The sequence below is a fragment of the Notamacropus eugenii genome, chromosome 7 (genome assembly GCF_028372415.1).
Source record: "Notamacropus eugenii isolate mMacEug1 chromosome 7, mMacEug1.pri_v2, whole genome shotgun sequence".
Taxonomy (NCBI): Eukaryota; Metazoa; Chordata; class Mammalia; order Diprotodontia; family Macropodidae; genus Notamacropus; species Notamacropus eugenii.
The window spans coordinates 163,459,487-163,480,010 of record NC_092878.1 but is presented as its reverse complement, the minus strand read 5'-3'; the positions used below and the strand labels follow the sequence as shown (position 1 = coordinate 163,480,010).

The 20,524-nt window shown below is 37.6% G+C and overlaps 1 long non-coding RNA gene across 1 annotated transcript; it reads right to left on the bottom strand.

The window, feature by feature from the left end:
- Positions 1–454: 454 nt before the first annotated feature.
- Positions 455–5,474, bottom strand: LOC140514001 (uncharacterized). The gene is made up of 3 exons (XR_011970425.1): positions 5,214–5,474; positions 3,365–3,461; positions 455–638 (listed from the first exon to the last, which is right to left on the bottom strand). It is a non-coding gene; the product is annotated as an uncharacterized lncRNA (long non-coding RNA).
- Between the last annotated feature and the right edge of the window lie 15,050 nt (positions 5,475–20,524).

The following is a 20,524-nucleotide window of genomic DNA, read 5'->3' as shown; positions in this document are numbered from 1 at the left end:
CTGGAATCCCATTCTCCTCTTCTGTCTTGGTCTCTGGGATGAGTGGATTAGAACTAAAGTGGTGACTAGAAACATTCTCTGTTTTGCACATAACAAATTCCTTTTTGAAGATTACATAATGTATGAATGAGTGATGCCCTTGCTTTAAGAACAAGGTAGTTCAGCTGCCAACTAGATGCCTTACTGCGCTGAGTCATACAGGTAGCTTCTGAGTACTAGTTCCTCATTGAGTCAGCTGCTGTTGCTAATGACTGACCTTGATATGCACTCAAGTTACTGGACCCCTGCTAGCTTTCTCACCTTTTCAAATCTTACCAGGTTATAATTTGTTCCATACTCATTCACCTGAGATCAAGAAAGAATTGACACAACAGGGACCAAAATTATAAAAATGTTATGGATTCATGGCCACACGGAGGCTCAAGTGGAGAAATAAAATAGTTGTAGCAATGCCTGACACCACCACTGACACTAATTTATTCTACACCCAGCATTCCTTCTTCCTCACTTGAAAGTTACCAACAAAACAGATCAGTTTCATCTGTTCCAGCCTTTGTAAGCATGTTCACCTCTGGCTCAGAAGAAAGTTTGAAAGGCTTTTCATTGCCATACAGTAATCCAACAGGAAACAATCGTAGCTGTGGAAGCATATTAAAAGTCTGTTTAATTATTTTCTAGAAATATTAGGATATACTATTTCTCTAAAGCCCTCTTCAGACTCCTGAGGAAAGTTCTTTGGAAAGTTAGGATGTCAGGAGAAAAGGCGGGGAGAAGTGGGGGTTGGTAGGTGAATGGATCAGTGGTGGTATTTCTTTTTGTTTGGTTATTTCAGTCATATCTGACTCTGTGACCTCATTTAAGATTTTCTTTGCAAGATACTGGAGTGGTTTGTCATTTCCTTCTCCAGCTCATTTTACAGATGAGGAAACTGAGGCAGGCAGGATTAAGTGACTTGCCCAGGATCACTCAGCTTAGTGTCTGAGGCTGTCTTTGAACTCAGGAAAACGAGTCTTTATGATTTCAAGTCTTGTGTTTTATCTATTGAATCACCTCGCTGCCACTTTTCAAAGATTTAAAAGTACATACACCATAATCCTAGTGGTACCTCAGTCTGGTTCAGTTTATTGGTGATAACCAGAAACTTAATGAAGTGTTCTTATCAATAAGAACATTGACTTCCTCCACTTTTATTACTCATCCACTACTGTATAGTGATCAACCTAAGGGCAATCTTTCTAGGAAAGGATTATACTAGAGTCCACCAGACTGGAAATATCATCTTCCATTAAAAGAATGCACTTAAAACACCTCTATTCAATCTGGATTCTCCATATAGAAGTGTGGGAGGATTTCCTTTGATTTCTTGAGAATAGTCTAAGAGGAACAGGTTAGATATATGGTTACTCAGTGCTGGAAAGTTAAACCAAAATATATGCTAAAATATCTTTTCTTTGTTCAAGATTGCTATAAAGTTATCTAAAATTGTTTTGGGACAAGGAGAATGATGTTGGGGGAATTGAGGTATTGAGGGGGTGGACTATGCTAATGTGGATGTCGTACCAAACTAGATATGACTCATAAATTAGTATTATATTAATTTTAGGCAGGCTTCAACTCAGTTGCAGAGTAGAGTATTAGTATTTTTTTTCTTCTATATGGGATATTAGCACATAAAAAGTAAAATGTAATGGTAGGGGGTGGGGGGCCAAGATCTCTCCATAATATATGCCCTAAACTGAGTTCACCAAGCCTCCATGTGGTTGGTATCAGACACAGTATGCTGTGCCTGCTCTAAAAACTAGGTCCTCATCAACTCTCCTCTCCCCATTTCACAGGCACAAAAATACATTGTTTATAAGGCTGTGAATTGGTCCAATTGTTTTGAACAACAATTCGGAATAATGCAAAGAAAGTGATTAAAGCTCAATATCTTTGACCCAAAAATCATACTGAAAAGTTTATACCTGAAAAAGATAAATGATAAAAAAGGGAAATGTCATGTGTATAACATGACATGTATATCAATGTATGTGTATAACATTTATATAAAGATGAATGGATGAATGGATGGATGGATGGATGGGTGGGTGGGTGGATAGATGGATAGATATAGAGATAGGAACACCTTATTGGAGTTTCAAATAGCTGGAAACAAAGTATCCACATCAATCGGGGAATGGCTAAATAGATTAAAATACATGACTGAAATATTATATTATCATGCCTCAGGAAGTAATGACAAATGATAAATATAGAGAAACATAGAAAGACTTCTATCATTGAAGCAAAGAAAATTAAAAACTGAGAAAAATCACAATCCAATCATGTAAATGGAAAGAATAAAAACATTTGAAGCTACGTTTGAATTATAATTAACGATATTGGCCTCAACAAAAAGACATAAATAGTCACCCCACCTCCCAGAACCTCACCTTGCTTTTTATGGGAGGGAGGTAGAGGAGGATGTCTGTGGAAGACTACACATAATGTTGGATATTTCTTAAGGATTCAGGATATTTGCTAAATGCCTTTAATCTTTTTTTCCCCACTGCTTACGAGGAAGCAGATTAATCCTTCCTTCTCTCTTTTTGAAATGTTAAGAAAGTATTTTTAATTATCTTAGTCTGAAATCTTTGGTTAATCTAAAAGAGAAACACAGATCTTTTTAAACTATCAATTCAGAAATAATCCACTGTATTGAAATCTGTGTATATCATTCTTATCAAAGGTTTGATTTTGAAATCACATCAATACTCCCTTTTCCTGATCAATCTAGGAAGGATTCCCCTCTGAGTTGATTTGGGTAATAATCATCAAACTAAGGCAAGGAAGAAGTCTAACTACTCCAGTTAATAAAAGTGTCTCTTGAATTCACCTTTGAGCAGCTGGCTAGCAGAAACCTAAGAAGGCAGTGATTAAAAAGTGAAAAATGGTTCTCCAACAGGGTCCCAAAAGTTTTGATTATTATTCTGTTTGATGGATTCGTTGAACTTTAACGTGAGTTCTGGAGCTATGTTTTATCATATTGTGAAATTCAATTGCTTGGCTATCCCATAAATTGTCATTCAAAAATGCCTTATCAGACAGAGATATTCAAAGTTTTGGGTAACTTTCCCCATTCAGATTAGATAATTTAAGTTAATGAAATTGTCTCTGGAAGGCTTGGGCCTAAAATTTTGAGTAAATACTGAAAGTTTAAAAGAATGGAAGCCAGCACTTAGCGTGGTAGTAATGGGGAAGACGGGTGTGAGTAAGGAATAAAGAATATGAAATATTAGATGAGTGATCAAGAAGACATCAAGGGATATATCCTGGACCTGATGACTGGGGACATACAGTGACCCCTTGTGGCAGGGCAACAAACCTTTTAACTTTGGCAGCACTTCCTATAAGGTCTGGTCTCTGTAGTGTAAAGATGTTTGCCATTTAGAACTTCTATAAATGAAAATGCCAGTCTTTCTCTGTGAAAGGAAAAGAATCAATTATTCCTACCTAAAGACTAGATGCATACATAGATAGCTGTATTTACAATCTTAAAACTTTTTCTTCTTAGCTTTTAGAAACCTGGGGAAAGTTCCACTTTCTTCTCTGGCCCCCAATTAACTCACCATTCAGATGGAGAATCTGAGGGGGAAAGCTGTAACTCCTTAAATCAAAGTCACTATCATTCTCCCTTGAAAAAGCAAACCCCAAGGCCATTCTCCAGGACACTGGGCTAAATAGTGAGAGGCAAGGAAAATTCCTTAGGATGCCTTGGTTCTTTTCTGCTTACCTATAAAATTTATCATTTGTCTAATATCCCTAAACTGCTGAGATGTCCCCCCATTTCCAAAATAGTTCTAATGCTCAGTTCAGTTCAAATTAAGTCATTTTTTAGCACCCTTGTTTTTGTAGATAACAGATTCCACACCCTAAGGAGAGAGTAGAGAGAGGGACAAGACTCTTGCCAATTAGTCAGTCACTGCCCTGGAATCCCTGGAATCTAGAGTCCCAAGAACATCCCTAATACACATCAGAGATGAGATCCTTTCTTTTTACTAGAGGTAATGTGTCAACTGAGAAAGGAGTATGACCCAAGGAGCTCAATGGTAAAAAGAAAAGTTTAATCCACACCCTAATATTTATAGCAGCCTTTTTCTTTTCTTTTTAGTAGCAAAAAACAGAAACTAAGCGGCTGTCCATCATTTGGGAAAGGGGGAAACTGGTGGTGTTATACTCTAGTAGAATGTAATAATAGAAATCGCGACGGTTGAATACACAGCCACAGGGTAAGACTTCAGGGGACTGATACAAAGGATGAACCAGGGGAATAATAAATACAATCAATATTCATTCAATTAACATTTACTAAGCACCAATTACTATGTGCCAGGCACCACATAAGTGGAGATGGAAACGAAATCATGGAAATGTTCAAAGGTTGAACGCTATGAAACAATGATGACATGCTAAGGTTAATCTTGGCTATTCTATAATTCATATGACCAATGTGAGAAGGTTCAGATTAGTCCTGAAAGGCCTCACCAAATGGAAAAAAAACCATTTATTTGAAAAACCAGAAACTGCTGGAACCTTGTTCCTTTTCAAAAGCTCAGGATGAAGTTGCCATGCATCCTCTCCAGAAGTGCTCATCCTCTTTACCACTAGGTGCTCAAGTAAGCGTTGAATTTATTTGTTTTTTCCTGTTGGCCAACATGAGACTAAGAAACATCGTCATTTCAAGTGGACCCACTGGTAGTTGCTTGGTTTCTAGGGGAGTTGATGTGTCTTGAAGTACAAAGTGTGAATTCAAGATAGAAGACTGACACCTGACTGCAGTGTTGGTGTTGAGAACTTTACATGAGCCCTTCCAGTGGGGTTCCAATGAGAGATTTTTTCATTGATATATCTTTATCTGGACTCAGTCATTGAGTTGGATAAAATGTCCATTTGTTTGAACACAAGGCAGAAGGATACAGTTTATTAGTTCATTATGTAATAGTTTCACCCTCATTTTTCTCCCTCTCTGGGGTTCACTTACTCAACTCACACTGCTACTGGCAGGTTGGATCCTCAATGGGTAGTTGTGACTGTTCACAGGATCCTAGGGGTAAGCCTGTGGGTGACTATACTCGACGTTCTCCTAAAAATACACTCACAGTCCAGCTATGAACTTAAAATACAATGGTAGCGAGTCACACATATAGAGGGTACAGAAGGCCAAGGTAATTCACCTGTGGAAGTGGAGGGTGTCCATCTATCTCTTTAGGGAGAGAATTTTCATAAAGTTCTTTTTAATTGCTTCTGTTGAGCTGTGCTAGCTTTTCTCAAGGCAGAGTCTCTGAGCAGTGGCCAGCGAAGCTTACTCATCTCAAGGTATGGCATCTTGGGTGGATGGGGCAATCAACTGGTGGACTGGGCTAGAGTGAGCAGACCGCTTGATTCTGGCTCCTTATCAGGCTCTGCTACTTCTGGACTAGGCCAGGCAGATTCCATGGTATTCAGATTCTGGCTTCTCGCCAGAATTCACTGTTGTCATAATAGGTCAGGCTGGCTATACTCCTGCTGGTTGCATCTGAGGAAGCAGCTCAGCCACTGTTCAGGGGCTGCCAAATGGGGCAGATTTGATTGCTCTGTATCTAGGCTTTTCTCAGTGAGAAGTTTCTACTAGACCAGTTGATCTCTGATCTCATTATTCAGTGGATTCTTACTATCTTTTTCTACACTGAGCCATCAGTTTTCCTGGATGGTACTGTGACCTCTTCTGCTGGAAGAGTTCTTTTCAGCCAAAGAGATATAAAGTTCTTTCTGATGCACTAAAGCAATAACGCCAAGGTTAGTATCCACCAGAGGGTCTTCCATTTGAATTTCTCAGAGCCTCGGCTTTGGCTTTTTGAAACACCCTGGCAGGAAATGGGAGACGGTTTTCCTTCTTACTGAATAATTCTTCCTTACTCAATAAGTCTTCTGCCCTTCCCAGCAGGGGAGTCATTCCAGGTGGCTTTAGGGTAGTTAGTTTCAGTTCAGTCATTCTCACTTTCCATACTTCTTTGGGACTCTTATGTAGATGAGTAGTTAGGGGAAACCAAAATGAATGCATTTGTGCCCCAGAAACCCAATTATTGTCTTGCTGGACTCTTCATATGCAATTAAGGTATTCAAGGCTCCCACACTTTTTAGACTAGGGAATGTCTGTTTTGCATCTGAAGGCTTTCCTCTTTGTCTTTCAAAGTCTCCTCGGTGGTAAAACTTCGGTCTTCTTAATCTCTGTGGGCCATGCTTACACTTAGAATAATTCAATATAATATCATCAATCAGCCATAGAGAAAAATCTTCCATAAAAAAAAAAATGTTTTTCTGTTTGTTTATTTTTGTCCTGTTGATGACAGTGCCAGCCTCATAAGTGCCTTGGGTAAAATGTTCACTCATTTAATTCTAGTTCCACATAACTTTTAGTTATTTTATTTTTAAAATCCATTTAAACATTCTACTACTGTAGAGTTAGTGTGATATGGCTAGTGAAAAATGTTAGTTTTGTTAAACTTTGTAGATTTCTTCCGTAAATTGAGGCATCTAGATAACATAATGGATAGTCAGAAAAACCTGGTTTTGAATTCTACCTGAGCCACATTCTAGTGGTCAGGCTCTGGGAAAGTCACTTAACCTTGTTCAGCCTCTTTTCCTCATCTGTAAAATGAGCATAATAATAGAGCTTACCTGACAGGTTTGTTGTGAGGAACAAACAGATAAAAATCTGTAAAGCACTTTTTACACCTTAATATGCTATATGCATGTTAGCTACTTTATAAGTATTGTTTGTCCTGTAAAGTGGCTGCCTCTGTCACTGTTGATAAAGGGACAACAAATCCAGAAATGAGTTCATTTAACAGTCTTTTACTAAACTTTCACCAATCCATCCATCCTGAATACACTCCTACGGCTCATAGGTATTGCAAAGAGCAACATTTTAGCATTAAATAAAATCAACGTATGATATCATTATAAAAATCCTGATCTGTTCAGGATGGTTTGGAGTTGTTGTAGTAGTGTGACTCTTCCACATTTATAAAGTTTGGATAGTACTGTCAGACTATAACAATTTGGGGGAAATCATCTCTTTCTACTCTTTCAATTATCCCTTCTTTGTTTACATATTTCATTTCATGGTCCTCAAATCCTGGGCACAATCCTATCACATATATGAACAAGGTTTAAAAGAAACCCTCCCCTTCCCCAAACATCTTGCTAAGTTTCTGAGGTCTGATCTTAGAAAGGAGCACTGCTCAGAGAAAACTGTTCTTAGAAAGTGAAACCAGTGTAGATGTGGCTTATTCTAGTTAAAAAGGTCATATTGTACACCTTAACTGAGGCCCTCATCACATGAGGTAATTCATACTGGAGTTGGGCAGAGCCAGTGTCTCTGAAAGGAGAACAGAGCAAAGTGACCTTGGTGTCAGTATAAGACCCTGGAGTCCACTGAGTCAGTTCATGAACTGAAAATAATCTACTATTTTGCTTTAATAAAGCTCTATACAATAGATCTTTGAGTATAGTGGGTCATTGAATCTATAATGTCAAGAAAGAGGTAATGTTCATAAAAGAATGATTGTGTTTCTGCATCTCCAATCCTGCGGATGTGACGCTGAACTTAGCAACTCCTATCTCATCTTCCAACTCCAATCATTTGCATGGACCTCCTCCCCTCTGCCTCTTGGCTTCCCTGTCTTCCTTCAAGACTCGGATCAAGTTTTGCCTTTATCAGCTCCCCCTGCCCAACAGACTCTTTCCTCTTAGATTCCATTCCCTTTATCATGGATGTCACATATGTAAAAGGATTTGCATGTCGCTTCCTCCATTAGAACGTGAACTCTTTGGCAGCAGGGACTGTGCTGTTGGCCTTTCTGTGTGTCCCCAGTGCCTGGGCAATATTAACCACTTAAATACTGGTCTTATTGACTATCTTTTGAAGTTCTTCATAGCCTGAACCCATCTGCCTTTGCTTCATTCCTTCCTGCACTCTATAGTTCAGCCAAACTGACCTTTTATCCCTTTGCCCATGCACAATACTGAATCTCTAAGCTATATCATTCATTGGTTGTGACTCCTACCTTCCTACTGGGTGTATTCCATACATAGGGAGTGTAGTCTTCGAATTAGGTTAAAGGCAAAAACCATTTCATTTTTTTGTCTTTTTAGTGTAGCACAATGCCTTCACACAGTAGGTCCTAATAAATTATTGCTAATTATTCATTCTTTGGAAAAAGTACCTGCATAACTGTTACAATAAAACTTATAAGGTCCATAGTCATAGTATGGCAACTTGTCCAGATGGGTTTGGCAGTCACCTGAAGGATAATCCTGTGACACTGGGCATGTACAAAAAGACATGACTCCTGACTGACTGGGAGATCACTGAAAGAAGACAGATCTCTGAAAGAAGAAGAATCTCTGAAAGAGAGAAGTAAAGAAGATGAGGGAGATGGGAGAAGGAGAAAAGTTACTGACTTTAAATGGCAAATAGGAAGACTGCAGAGCCATAAGAATGTGAAGAGGCACCAGTACCTCAGTGATGTCCCATGATTTCCAGTGTTTACATCCCCAGAGACTGTTAAGAGAGGACTTTTTGAAAAAGAATGATTTCTAACTCACTATAGGAGATACAGAGCTCTCTGACTTTTATCCATATGTATCACTTCCTCAAGTACTATTTTATTACTTATTTTAATAAATACATTTGCTTGTTATCTGTGATTATCTTTTGTGTATTAAGTGTTTGATATGAGGGAAAGCTTTGCTGGACAAAATTAAGCTAATGTTATCATGCTACCTGGAGTGACCAAGGAGGGTGGATTTTATCATGAACTCCGAGAAAGATGTATACTCCCTAGACAACATATATCTAATGGAAATATGTTTTAATAACTTCAAGCTTAATCCTCTTCTTGAAGAAAGGAGAATAAGTAAATGATCATGTAGCCATGACCAACTTTCTAAACATTATAAAGGTGGAATTCCAGCTTCCTTGATATACCGAGCAGGACGTTCCACATCTATTTATATGTTCAAGTTCGACATGAGTTATTATGGGTCTAAAGGATTATGTTATATGGTCCATTTATGGTATAACTCTATATACACCTTAATATGCATCCTTCTCATTTCCCAGGTCTAGCAAAGCTTTCAACATTCTAGCTCTTGTGCCTCATTATACACAGGATGATAGTAAAGAAAGAAGGACCAGATAAATATCAATTTGAGCAAGAATTACTGATAAAAGTAATTTCAATTCATACTGGGGTGAACGATACCTTGGACCTTAGTTCCAAATAACTTCAGTTTGTACGTGGGATAATTCAATTCACACAGGGCCCAAACAAATAAGAAAAAGACCTTGGAATTCTTCATTCTGAAGTGGAATCCATGAAGGATTGGTTTTGGTTGGGGACAAGGAATAGAGAAATCATTTCCTCAATCCATCTCAAACTTTGTACAGTGAGGTTAGACATCAATTTGCTTGGGGATTCACATCCATTAGACACCAGATTAACCTTAGAACTAATCCCTTTATCTTCTTACTTAAAGAGGTTGTTCGACATATTTGGCAGAAAGAAATGATCAGATGATGTATACCCACAAAAATCAGACACGTATGGACAGCCTGTTTTCTAAAAGTCCCAGTTTAGATTTCAAAAAGTCTCTTACCTCTTTAACAGTTCCATGGAGTCAGTGGAGAAAACCTGCCTTCTGCTTACCCCTCCAATAACAGCAGCAGGAACAATTACAACTTCTGTGTGGGGAGAATGAGGATGTTAATATGAGTCGTGGCACCAAAATTGTAGAATAGACATATTTGGTCTCATATTATGTTTAGGATTAGTTCCATCCAAGTCACTTAAAAAATCAGTTATTTATACGTATTTGAAGTAAGGGTTCTAAGCTGGGCATTCATAAGAACTCAGAGGCAGGTAAGGTAAAAACATTTTCAATAACTTTAATTATGCTCTAGAGGAACTCTGCGCTTTACACTTGCAGAGAAAGTTTGACAGAAGAAAAAACAATAAGTTTTCTCAGGATTTCTCCTGGCTGTTTAACAAGGTACAACCCTGGAGATTGAGAAAGTAACCCACTATTTCAAGATATGTCAGCTATATGTTCTTTTAAATTTTTATTTGAAATTTTTAATATCTTTTGTTCTTATATCACTTTCATTTTCCTCAATATATCCGAAACAAATAATTAAAAAAAGAGGGGGAAAGCAGTTCATCAAAACTTACCAACAAATCAATCAAATCTGACGTTATATAAAGAGTTTTCTACAAGTTTCTTATCTTTTTCATCTCTTCTATGGTGGGAGGGGGAGTAATTCAACACCCTCTCCCTTTACTTTTACTCTGAGGTAGCTTGGATCCTGTGGGTTTCATATTCTGTATTTATTATTATTATTATTGGAAAACAAACCCTGGGTGGTCCCCTAGTATCTCACTCCATAATGGTTGTGGAGGCAAGGTTGCATCACCTTAAAGGGAATAACTCCATCCTCTGATCTCTCTCTCTTCCTTCTTATCCCCAAAAACCATGTGGCATGTAATTTTCATTCTCTATGAGATTGCCATGATTGGGGTGGGAGGAAGGGTGCCTTCCAATGCCTACTCAGTAGGTAAGAGTATAGGCACAATTTTTAAAAGATTATTTTAAAAATCAGTAGGATCAATCAAAAAAAAAAAAAAACAAATAAAAGAGAAGACTCTATCATCTTGAATTCCGAGCAACAAATTGTATTGGAATTGTCTAAGTCTCCTCAGCAAGGCCCCAGTGGACAGGTGACATTTCAGGGGAAAAAGCTCTCGGACACATCCAAAGTCCAGAGCCTGTAACCTCATCAGGTGGATGGAGGAATTGATCCAATGGATCTGGGACTCTGTTAATTCTCCGCAATTCATATATTTTCACATGGAAACCCTTATTGTATTGTTTTTAAGGAAAATTATATTATTCATGACAGACAGTCTAGAGAGTAAAGATTGGTTTTTCAAGCCATTTTACTTTCTATTCTAGGAAAGAGACAAGCTGCACTTCCATCATAGATAAACATCATAAACACCACTTGGCCATGGCAGAAATCTAAACATAATGCAATTGATGTAGTTTGTGGAAAAATTCTCCCTGTTCTAGTTATCTTGAGAACTGTCCCAACAAAGTGCTTATGGGGAATTTCAATACAGAATTTCCCATTTTTCCCCCCATTCTTGTTTCCAATTTTTTTTCATGAATGCTGTAGGTATCTCATAGTCTTCTACTATGCAGTATTGCCTTCCATTACTCCCAAGGTCTTTATACTTGGGTTAATAGCCTCACTAACCATACCATTCTGCAGTCTCCTTAATTTTCACTTTAACAATGCACACATGTGGCTGTAAATGGGACTGAACTATCTCTTCAAATTTTTCTACATGCAACACACACATTTAACAACAAACTACTTCTGGGTTATTGGTCAGTGCATGTTCTCTCTATATATTAAGGGGACCATACATTTGACTCCTTTCCCACTCATTTTTCCTGGGACCTTGTTTTATTTTTTCATTCCTTTGATTTTATTTTGTTTTCCCTTGATATCTCATAAAGTCACTAGCTTCCATTTGCCCGGTTCTAATTTTTAAGTATTATTTTCCACAGTGAGCTTTTATACCTCCTTTTCCATTTGGTCAATTTTATTTTTTTAAGAAATTCTTTTCTTCAGTGGATTCTTGTATCTCTTTTTCCATTTGGTCAATTCTGCTTTTCAAGGCATTCTTCTCTTCATTGGATTTTTTTTTTTTGTATCTCTTTTACCATTTGGCTATTTTTGTTTTTTAAGATGCTGTTTTCATCAGTATTTTTTTTGTGCTTCCTTTACCAAGCTATTGCCTTTTTTTCATAATTTTCTTGCTTCACTTTCATTTCTATTTCCAATTTTTCCTCTGCCTCCCTTACTTAATTTTCAAAATCCATTTTTAGCTATGACATGGCCTGGGCTAATTCATACTTTTCTTTGAGGCTTTGGATGTAGGAGTTTTTTCTGAGTTTCCATTTTGGCTTTCCCTGTCACCATAGTCACTTTCTATAGTGAGGATCTTTTTCTGCTGTTTGCTCTTTTTTCCAGTATATTTCTTAACTTTAACTCTATGCTAAAGTGGGGCTCTACTTTTCAGAGTTGAGGAACTATCACCCCAAGCTTCAGGTTTTTTGTGCAGCTGTTTTCAGAGGCAATTATGGGGATCTATAAGTTTTGGGTTCTTCCAAATTGATATGATCTTGAGAAACATATGTTTACTGCTCTCTTGTACTGTCCACTAGTCTGTGCATGAGCACAAGCACTCTTTTCCACCCTGGAACTGCCAACAGAGTCCCCTGTAACCACAAGCTCTTGTGTGCTAGGGCTCTTTCTTGCCCTAGGACTGAGACCCAGGACTGCTACCCAGATCCAAGTATGGGCAATGCAACACAGTCCTGTCCCTGGTGCCAGCAAAAGGACCCCTGTAATCTTTTGACCAGTTGTCTGACCACCTTACTGTCTGTGGGTTGAGGGGTCTGGAAACCACCACTGCCAACATTGATTCAGTCATACCCAAGGCCTGCTCCTGGTTTGCAGGGGCCTGGTGTTAGTGCAGTCTGCACTGGACTTCACTCTGCTCTTACCTGACACAACAGACTTTTCCTTCTGACCTTCTAAGTTGTCTTGAGCTAGAAAATTGTTTCACTCCATCCTTTTGTGTGTTCTGTCGTTCTAGTATTTGTTTCGAGGCATTATTTAAAGGTATTTGGAGTTTGGGGAAGAGCTCAGGTGAGTCCCTGCCTTTTCTCTACTGTCTTGGCTCTACCTCTCTGAGAACTTGTTCTAAGAGTGGTCTCATACCACTTCAAATTCTACCCTGTCACTGACTTTTTCTCATCTGACTACAAACTCAAAGACTGCAAATATATCTGAAAAAAGTTGTTCCTTGAACCTTCTACTGGATCTAAATGTTATCTTCTTTTCCTTATATCCACTGCTAAATTACTTGATAAACTATAGTTAATTAACTGCTACCAACTCCTTCCTCATTCCTTTGCAATTTGGTTCCTTTCTCCTGGCTATTGAACACAGTCATTCAAAGGGAACCAAAGATTTCCTAATTATCCAGTCCAATTGTCCTTTTTTTTAAGATTCTCATCCTCCTTGACTTCATTTTAGCCATTGACATATTGGCCTTCTCTTACTGGATACTATATCTTTCCTTGACATCAGAAACACTGTACTCTTCTGAATTTCCTCCTACATCTAATGACTTCTTCCTTCTTTTCTTATCTTTATCCTCTTCCTTAATAATAGATTATTCCCTGAAGTTAATCATTGGACCCATTCTCTTCTGTCTCTGACATCACCCTTACTAATTTAGTTCATTTCCTCAGCTTAAACTACTCCTTATGCCATTGATTCAAAAGCCTTCAGCCCTCACCTGTCTTCTAAATTCTAGACAAATGCCTGGTGTTGGGGCAACACCTCAAAATTAATAAATTAATGTGCCTGAAGCTGAGTTTTTCAAAATCTCCCCCTCTGCCTATTCATCTGTCTTTTGTGAGCACCGTTATTCTCCCAATGTCTCATGTTCAATATGTTGGGATGGACTTTACTCTTCTTTCTCCCTATAACATCAGTCTCCTATACTTCTTTTCTCTTCTAAGTGCTCCCACTGTCGTGCAAGTCCTCCTTATCTCTTGCCGAACTAGTCCAACTGGCTTCTTGCAGGTCATCCTGCATCCTCTCTCTTCTTTCTATATTACATTCCTAATAGTGCTAACATAAGACTATTTCTTGGATAGGTCTGATCTATCTGCTCTACAGATCTAGGCTCTGGGTAGGGAGGCCATTTCTACCATCTGGCTTTTTCTAGCTAGCTAAGTCTCTGAAAATCAATATAGCACAGTGAACAGAATGCAGAGATTGGAGTCAGGAGCCCTGAATTTGACTTCTGCTTCTGAAATTAACTGTGTCAGCATGAGCACGTCACTGTAACACTGTAACACTGAAACTGAAACTCTGCTTCAGTTTCCTTATTTAGACAATGGGAATAATGATTAATAATAATAATACATTATTTATGTAACAAAATTGTTATTAGGAAAAAGTTTCACCAACATTAAAGTTAGCTTATATATGTGCAGACACATATATACACATGTAAAAATGTGAGTCTAAATACTGACTTCCATGGGCTTCAGTTTCCCTACCTGTAAGGTGAGAGTTTTAGACTTGAACATCCCTAAACTCTCCTGTAGAGCTCTATGAGAAATTCTGCAGATATCATTATCCTCTTTGTTGTGATTTACAACTGCACACAAGTATTGAAAGGATATTGATTATGGAGTCCAATTTCCTGGTTTCCCATCCAGGCTCTCTGCTACTTTATTGCCCATGTGACCTAGAACAAGTGACTTATCTCTCCTGTTTCTTAATTCCTTCTCCACAATATGAGGGGTTTGGACTTGACCTTGAAGAGCCATTTCATTTCAAAAACTAGGATTGTCTGACCTCGAGGATGACATTTACACGCTTCATGAGATCTGGGGAGGTAGAAAAGTCAGGAGGGAGAGGTTCACAATATTAGGTCAAACATGATTCACAATCCAGCTAATATATTTGTCTTTATCCTAGAACTAATCTGACAGCTTTAAGTACTTTTCGTCAGTCTAAGAAGCTACAGTAATACCATACTTGAAGAATTAATTACCTTAGAAAACTAGAGAAGAGGGAACCCAAAACTTTAGAGGGGGAGAGCATTTCCTTGCTTCTTTGCCAACTATTTCTAAGCCCTGTAAAATAAAATATCCCATTGTAAAGAGATGAAGTGAACCCACTCAGGATATAACTTGTAGAATCATGCTGTGGCTATTCCCAGTTTTAGCACAATGCCATAACTCACTCTTGGAGGTTTGTCACTATCATAAACCACAGAGTACAGTTTTATGAAGACAGTAGAACCCCAGCCTAAATTCTCCTCTTAAAGGGATTATGTTCTAACTAAAAATCCAAGCTGGGCTGTTCATGGTCTGGGCCTAGAGAAGATACACAAGTTCACCACCAATTTCATGAAGTTTGCAGCTGGTGAAAGGGCAAGATATTCCCAATGGCTTTGACTATTTAAGTCTGATAATAAAGTTTAAAGGTAAATCTAATGCAGCCAAAGTGGGAGGAAGGGAAAGAAAAGCAAAGATGTAAAACATCTGAAAGTTTGGGAGAATCTCTTTGGGACAACCTTGATTCCCATTTATTTTTAAACAACTTATGATAGAATTTTAAGGAAATACATTAGAGGAAACCTTATCCATCAGTGTAATAAAATATATTAGAAATAATAACTGATATATAAAGAGTATTTAAAGTGTATAAAAGACTTTTCAAATATTATCTTATTTGAGCCTTGAAACAATCCTCGGGCATATACAAGAATTCTAAGAAATGAGTCAGCTTGGTGTTATAAAAGAATGCTAGATTTGGAATCAGAGGAACTGACTTCAAAGCCTGGCTATCCCAGTTGCTACTCATATGAAACTTGGACAATTTATTTAACTTCTCTTGACCTTTCTCATCTTCAAAATGAGGGGTTGGAGTCTGTGGTCTCTAAAGTCCCTTCCCCTCTAAATCTATGATCACATCATTCTAAATTATTTTCCTTCTATAGACCTTAGTTCCTGTATCTCTAAAATGGGTTGAAGATCACAAGACATGGAAAATCAGAAGAACATCAAGTTTTAGTCCCACCTCCAGAATTTACTAGCTGTGCAATCATACAAACGTTACTTAATCTCTGAGCCTCCATTTTCTCAGTGGTAATGTAGGGAAACCAATATAGTTACCCACTTTATAGCATTGTTGTACAGGTCAAATGAAATAATGTATTTGTACCTCTCCTCCAACTCATACTCACAGGTTGGGATTCAGGTGGGGAGTGTTATATGGTGACCCTCAGATCTAAGGCACTCTGTGGTTCCGTAACTCCAAAATTTATAGATTGCAAGCTCTAATCAGTTTATTTACCCTTAAGAGTCAGTTGGGTGACACAATTAGCTCAAAGCAAAGACATTTTCTAATATAGACAAAGACACCCCCACATTGCAAAAATCAGGGGTGCACTCTTCACAATTACATAAAAGTTAGAAGAATGGGCAAAAAGAGGAGAGTAGTGAAAGGACCTATCAGGAGCCCAGGTAACTCACTTCTTGGACAATGTAGGGCTTTACTATCCTCTGCTTTCTTGCTCATCTATGTTGATCCCTCTATGTGTCTCAAATTGATAAGTTACTGGGTTGATCATCTTTAATTGTCTGCTTTTGAGAGCTCAGGTCTGAAGACCGGATCTCTTCTTGACTCACAGAGCTAATGCTATTCAAAACTGTTCTGGAATGGGCTTGTACCAGGACAAAACAGCCAATTGTTGAATTATCCATGTGAACATTTACACTTTGGAAATTGACAAATGCTGCAAATGAAGGCTTGATTTATGGTTTTGTTGACTGCGTAAATTTAAGAAAGTGATAGTTTAAAATGTTAATAAAGAAGATTAAACTTAAAAGTGTGTTATGTACATACTTTTGGGGGGAAAGCACTGATTGCTAACCATTTAGCATTGTACTCCTGATGTTATCTCTATTGGAAGAGTAACTGAGTTAAAAAGATGTTCTGGTAAATTGGGGAAATTGGGGTGGAGAAAAAAGAGAACTCCCTTGACCCTCAAGTTGAGAAATAAGGAATGATCACCTCTCAAAAACTGAATTCTTCTTCCTGCACTGGCTCTATTCTCTACTGCTAAAGGTTACACTTTTCAGGAATGTCTTGAAGGGCTCCTTAAAGAATGTATCCTGTGTTATAAAGGGCCACCAGGAAGAGGGAAATCTTTCTACCAGTCAATGGCTAATTGTTCTCTGTTCCATGAAGCTTGCCTGAAGAATTTCTTCATATCTTATAAAGGAGTAAGAAAGTGTAGGTAAGTCTTTCCAATTCATTGGAGATCACTATCCCTCATTGTTTTTGTTATCTGCCTTCTTACCTTCTGAAAATTCATCCATTTTGCTGGGGAAAAATCAATTGTATGTCCTGAGGAACTATCCCACCCCCATTTATGAAAGTATCCTAAAAATGTAATGTCAAAATGTCAAAATCAGCTATTATTTAAATATTATTAATTGGTATTTGTCAATAATTGATCATAAATTATTACTTAATATTTGGATTAAGATTGGCACTTTGCTACTTATCTGAAATGTTAAAGTCACTTTTAAAGGACCTTACTATTTTCTATTTTTAAAGATGAAGATGATAATAGTTTATAAGCTAGAAGTGAGGATAAATTTATATTTGTGAAGTGCTTGGCAAGTCAGGGAGGAAAGGAAGTGTGATTTAATGGACAAGGTGTTATTTCCCTACCTGGATTTTGATTCATCCCATCCCTTTAAAAATAACCAAAATCCTCAACACTTTATCTTATGATAACCTACAAACAGTTCTCATTTGGGTGTCATTTCTATATGATCTAAGTGTCTGGAAGGACGTCTTCATAAAACGAGATATAGGGCTGGACTGATGCATTGGCGTGGCTCTATTTCTTATGACTTCTTTAAGATCCTAGTTTTTGTTCACCTATTCAATGCTAATCTAGTGATAATAAACATTTTAAAATATTTAAATGAGGAGCATAATTAATTGTAAATGTAACCCTCCCTCTTTTAGTGAATTTTTTGTTGAGTCATTTTCAGTTGTGTCTAACTCTTAGTAACCCCATTTGGGGCTTTCTTAGCAAAGATACTAGGATGGTTTACCATTTTCTTCTCCATGATTTACAGAGGAACTGGGACAAACAGAGTTAAGTGACTTTGCCAAGGCCTTCCAGCTAGTTGAGTGTCTGAGGCTGGATTTGAACTCAGGAGGATGAGTTTTCCTGACTCTAGAGCTAATAATGTATCCACTGTGCCATCTAGTGACCCCTAAATTACTAAATTAGTGAATTTATCAGTAATAAAATGTTTACTAAAGAACTTTGTGAATGAAGAAGCCCCTATATTTTATCCAATAACTTTAAAGAGTTTGTGTAGACCTCAAAGATACAGTGGATGCCAATACCAAAATTCCCAAAGCAGGTTGCTACATTTCTGTAAAGCTGGAAGTGATGAGCTTATGCCAAATAAATGTGATTTGCTTTTACACTGATATCCAAGAAAGAACCTAGAATAGCTAGAGTATATCATGGTTTCTTCTAGATCAGTAAAATGAAACTTTTCATACCTCACTTCAATTTCCAGCATTTCTTTCTTCTTTGTATTCCCCAAATCCCCACCTCACATAAATTGAATGAGTTAAACATAGACAGAAAATTACGGTGGCTGCCAAGTGCCTTTGCATTCAAATATACGTCATTTGTAAAGAAGCTATGTGGCATAGAACAGTGATCTTCAAAGTGAGGGTCCAGACATCTTGAGAGGAACTGACCTGATCCCAAGGGGTGTAGAATCAACAGTGTAAAAACCACTGCCTCAGGAGTTAGGTGGATGATTTGGTTGAAATCCCACCTTTGGTAAGAGCAATAGCCTCACTCCTCCCACATGAAGGTTAGACTGTTTGTTTTTTTTCTTTTTTTTTCCTTAAACATTATTGAAATGTTCAAGGCTTTATTAGGTCAGGTTACTAAGGGCTCAGACTGTTGATATTGCTTGATCATCCTCTAAGTACAAAACAACCATGCTTGACTGATATGTCACAATGAGAATTTTGCTCAGTTGAATCAACTCAAAGGGATTCTCAGTGTCTACCATTGTTGAATATCCTTCTGCTATGGCTGAATAAATCTCATTTCCTTAACTGTTGAATGGTCCTCTGAGCAGCTCATTTTGTTCTAGTGTTGAACCTAAAATAACAGGGGATTGGCCTGTCAGACCCATTCCATAACACCATCTCTGATGATTACTGCTTATGTGCCTTGGGCAAGTCACTTAACTATCCTGAGCCTCAGTTTTCTAATCATGAAAATGATGTTGTTGGATTGATGCCTTCTGAGATCCTATCTGTTTTTAGATATAGGAAACTATGAACCAATCAGAGAATGAAAATTGTTTGGGGGTTGTCTTCAACTCTCTACCCACATCAAACTAAAGTTCACCCTATCATTTCCTTGCTTTGCTCTATAAGCTATAAATCCCCCTGATTCTGAAATTAGCTCCAATTCTGAGGGCAAGTAATGTGCTAACTGCCATACAGAAGCAATTATGAATGTCCCAATTTGAAAATCTCCCATACATGACCAGCATATCCATCCTTGACCCTAGATCACCTCATGGCTGAGGCAGACACCCCAAAGAGGATATAGGCTTAGTGCTTGAGGGCAGTGGCTGATAAATATGAGCCCAGTCTCCTCCTTTTTTGTTTTAGGGGGGATAAAATGAGTCCCACATGATGGATAAGCATCAGTTGCTTACAACAGATCAAAAATCTCATTATATTATTATCTTATACACACACCAAGGAAAAAAAGTACATTTCTTCTAAAACTTACTATTATTGTTGAGTTCACCATTTTCATCCTTCCAGTCATCTAGGTTGAAATTTTGTCATTTCTACCATCAGCTCACTTCTCTCTATTCAAACAGCTATTACTCTAGTTTAGACCTCCATTCCTTCTCACCTAGACTACTGCAACAGCCTCTCAGTTGGGTTCCTTGCCTCACCTCTACACTCTCCAATTTCTCCTCCACATAGCTGGCAAAGTTCACTCTTCTATCCAATAAACTCCACTCTATTGTAAAGTATTGTCACTTTTATCTTGTCTTTTCAAAGTTTTATAAAACACATATACATATACATATATAATCATTAATGCTATAGTATATGTGTATGATTTATAAGTAAGTACCCACACCTATTGAGTAATGCAAGTTCCAAGATTCTTTACTGATTGGAGTGTATGATAAAAATAACTTTTAGAGATCAGTAGTATAATGTCTTCCAGATACCCTGGGGTAGAGTCATATGTTGACTTATACTACGTGACCAAGGACAGAAACTCAACCTCTCAATACCCTCCTCCCTAGGCAACTCTCTAAGACTACAAGTTAAAATCCAGTTGGTATTGTTGATCTGTATTGGTGGAGGGACTTTCCACACTGGGAGCTCCCTACGCTGTGAAGTCACAGGTCCAGAACTGCACCTTAAAAAGGAAATTATTGGCATCTCTTGTTTATTTTTTCAAAACTTTATACTCAGCTGAACAAAATACAATCTTAGAAACTTTTTGTTGTTGTTTTGTTTTATTTTTAATTTGTGAAATAAAAGAAGCATTTTCATAAAACAGTATGATAAAAAAGATGGTTGCATATGAAATGGTAAATCTACTTTGTGCAACTTTTTATTCCTTTCAAATATACAATAAAATTATCATTTAAATTTATTTTTCCTTCTCTCCCCTGTCCTAGAGATAGCTACCATTAGATACAAATATATATGTGTATAATACATATGTATATGTACACATGTATGTAT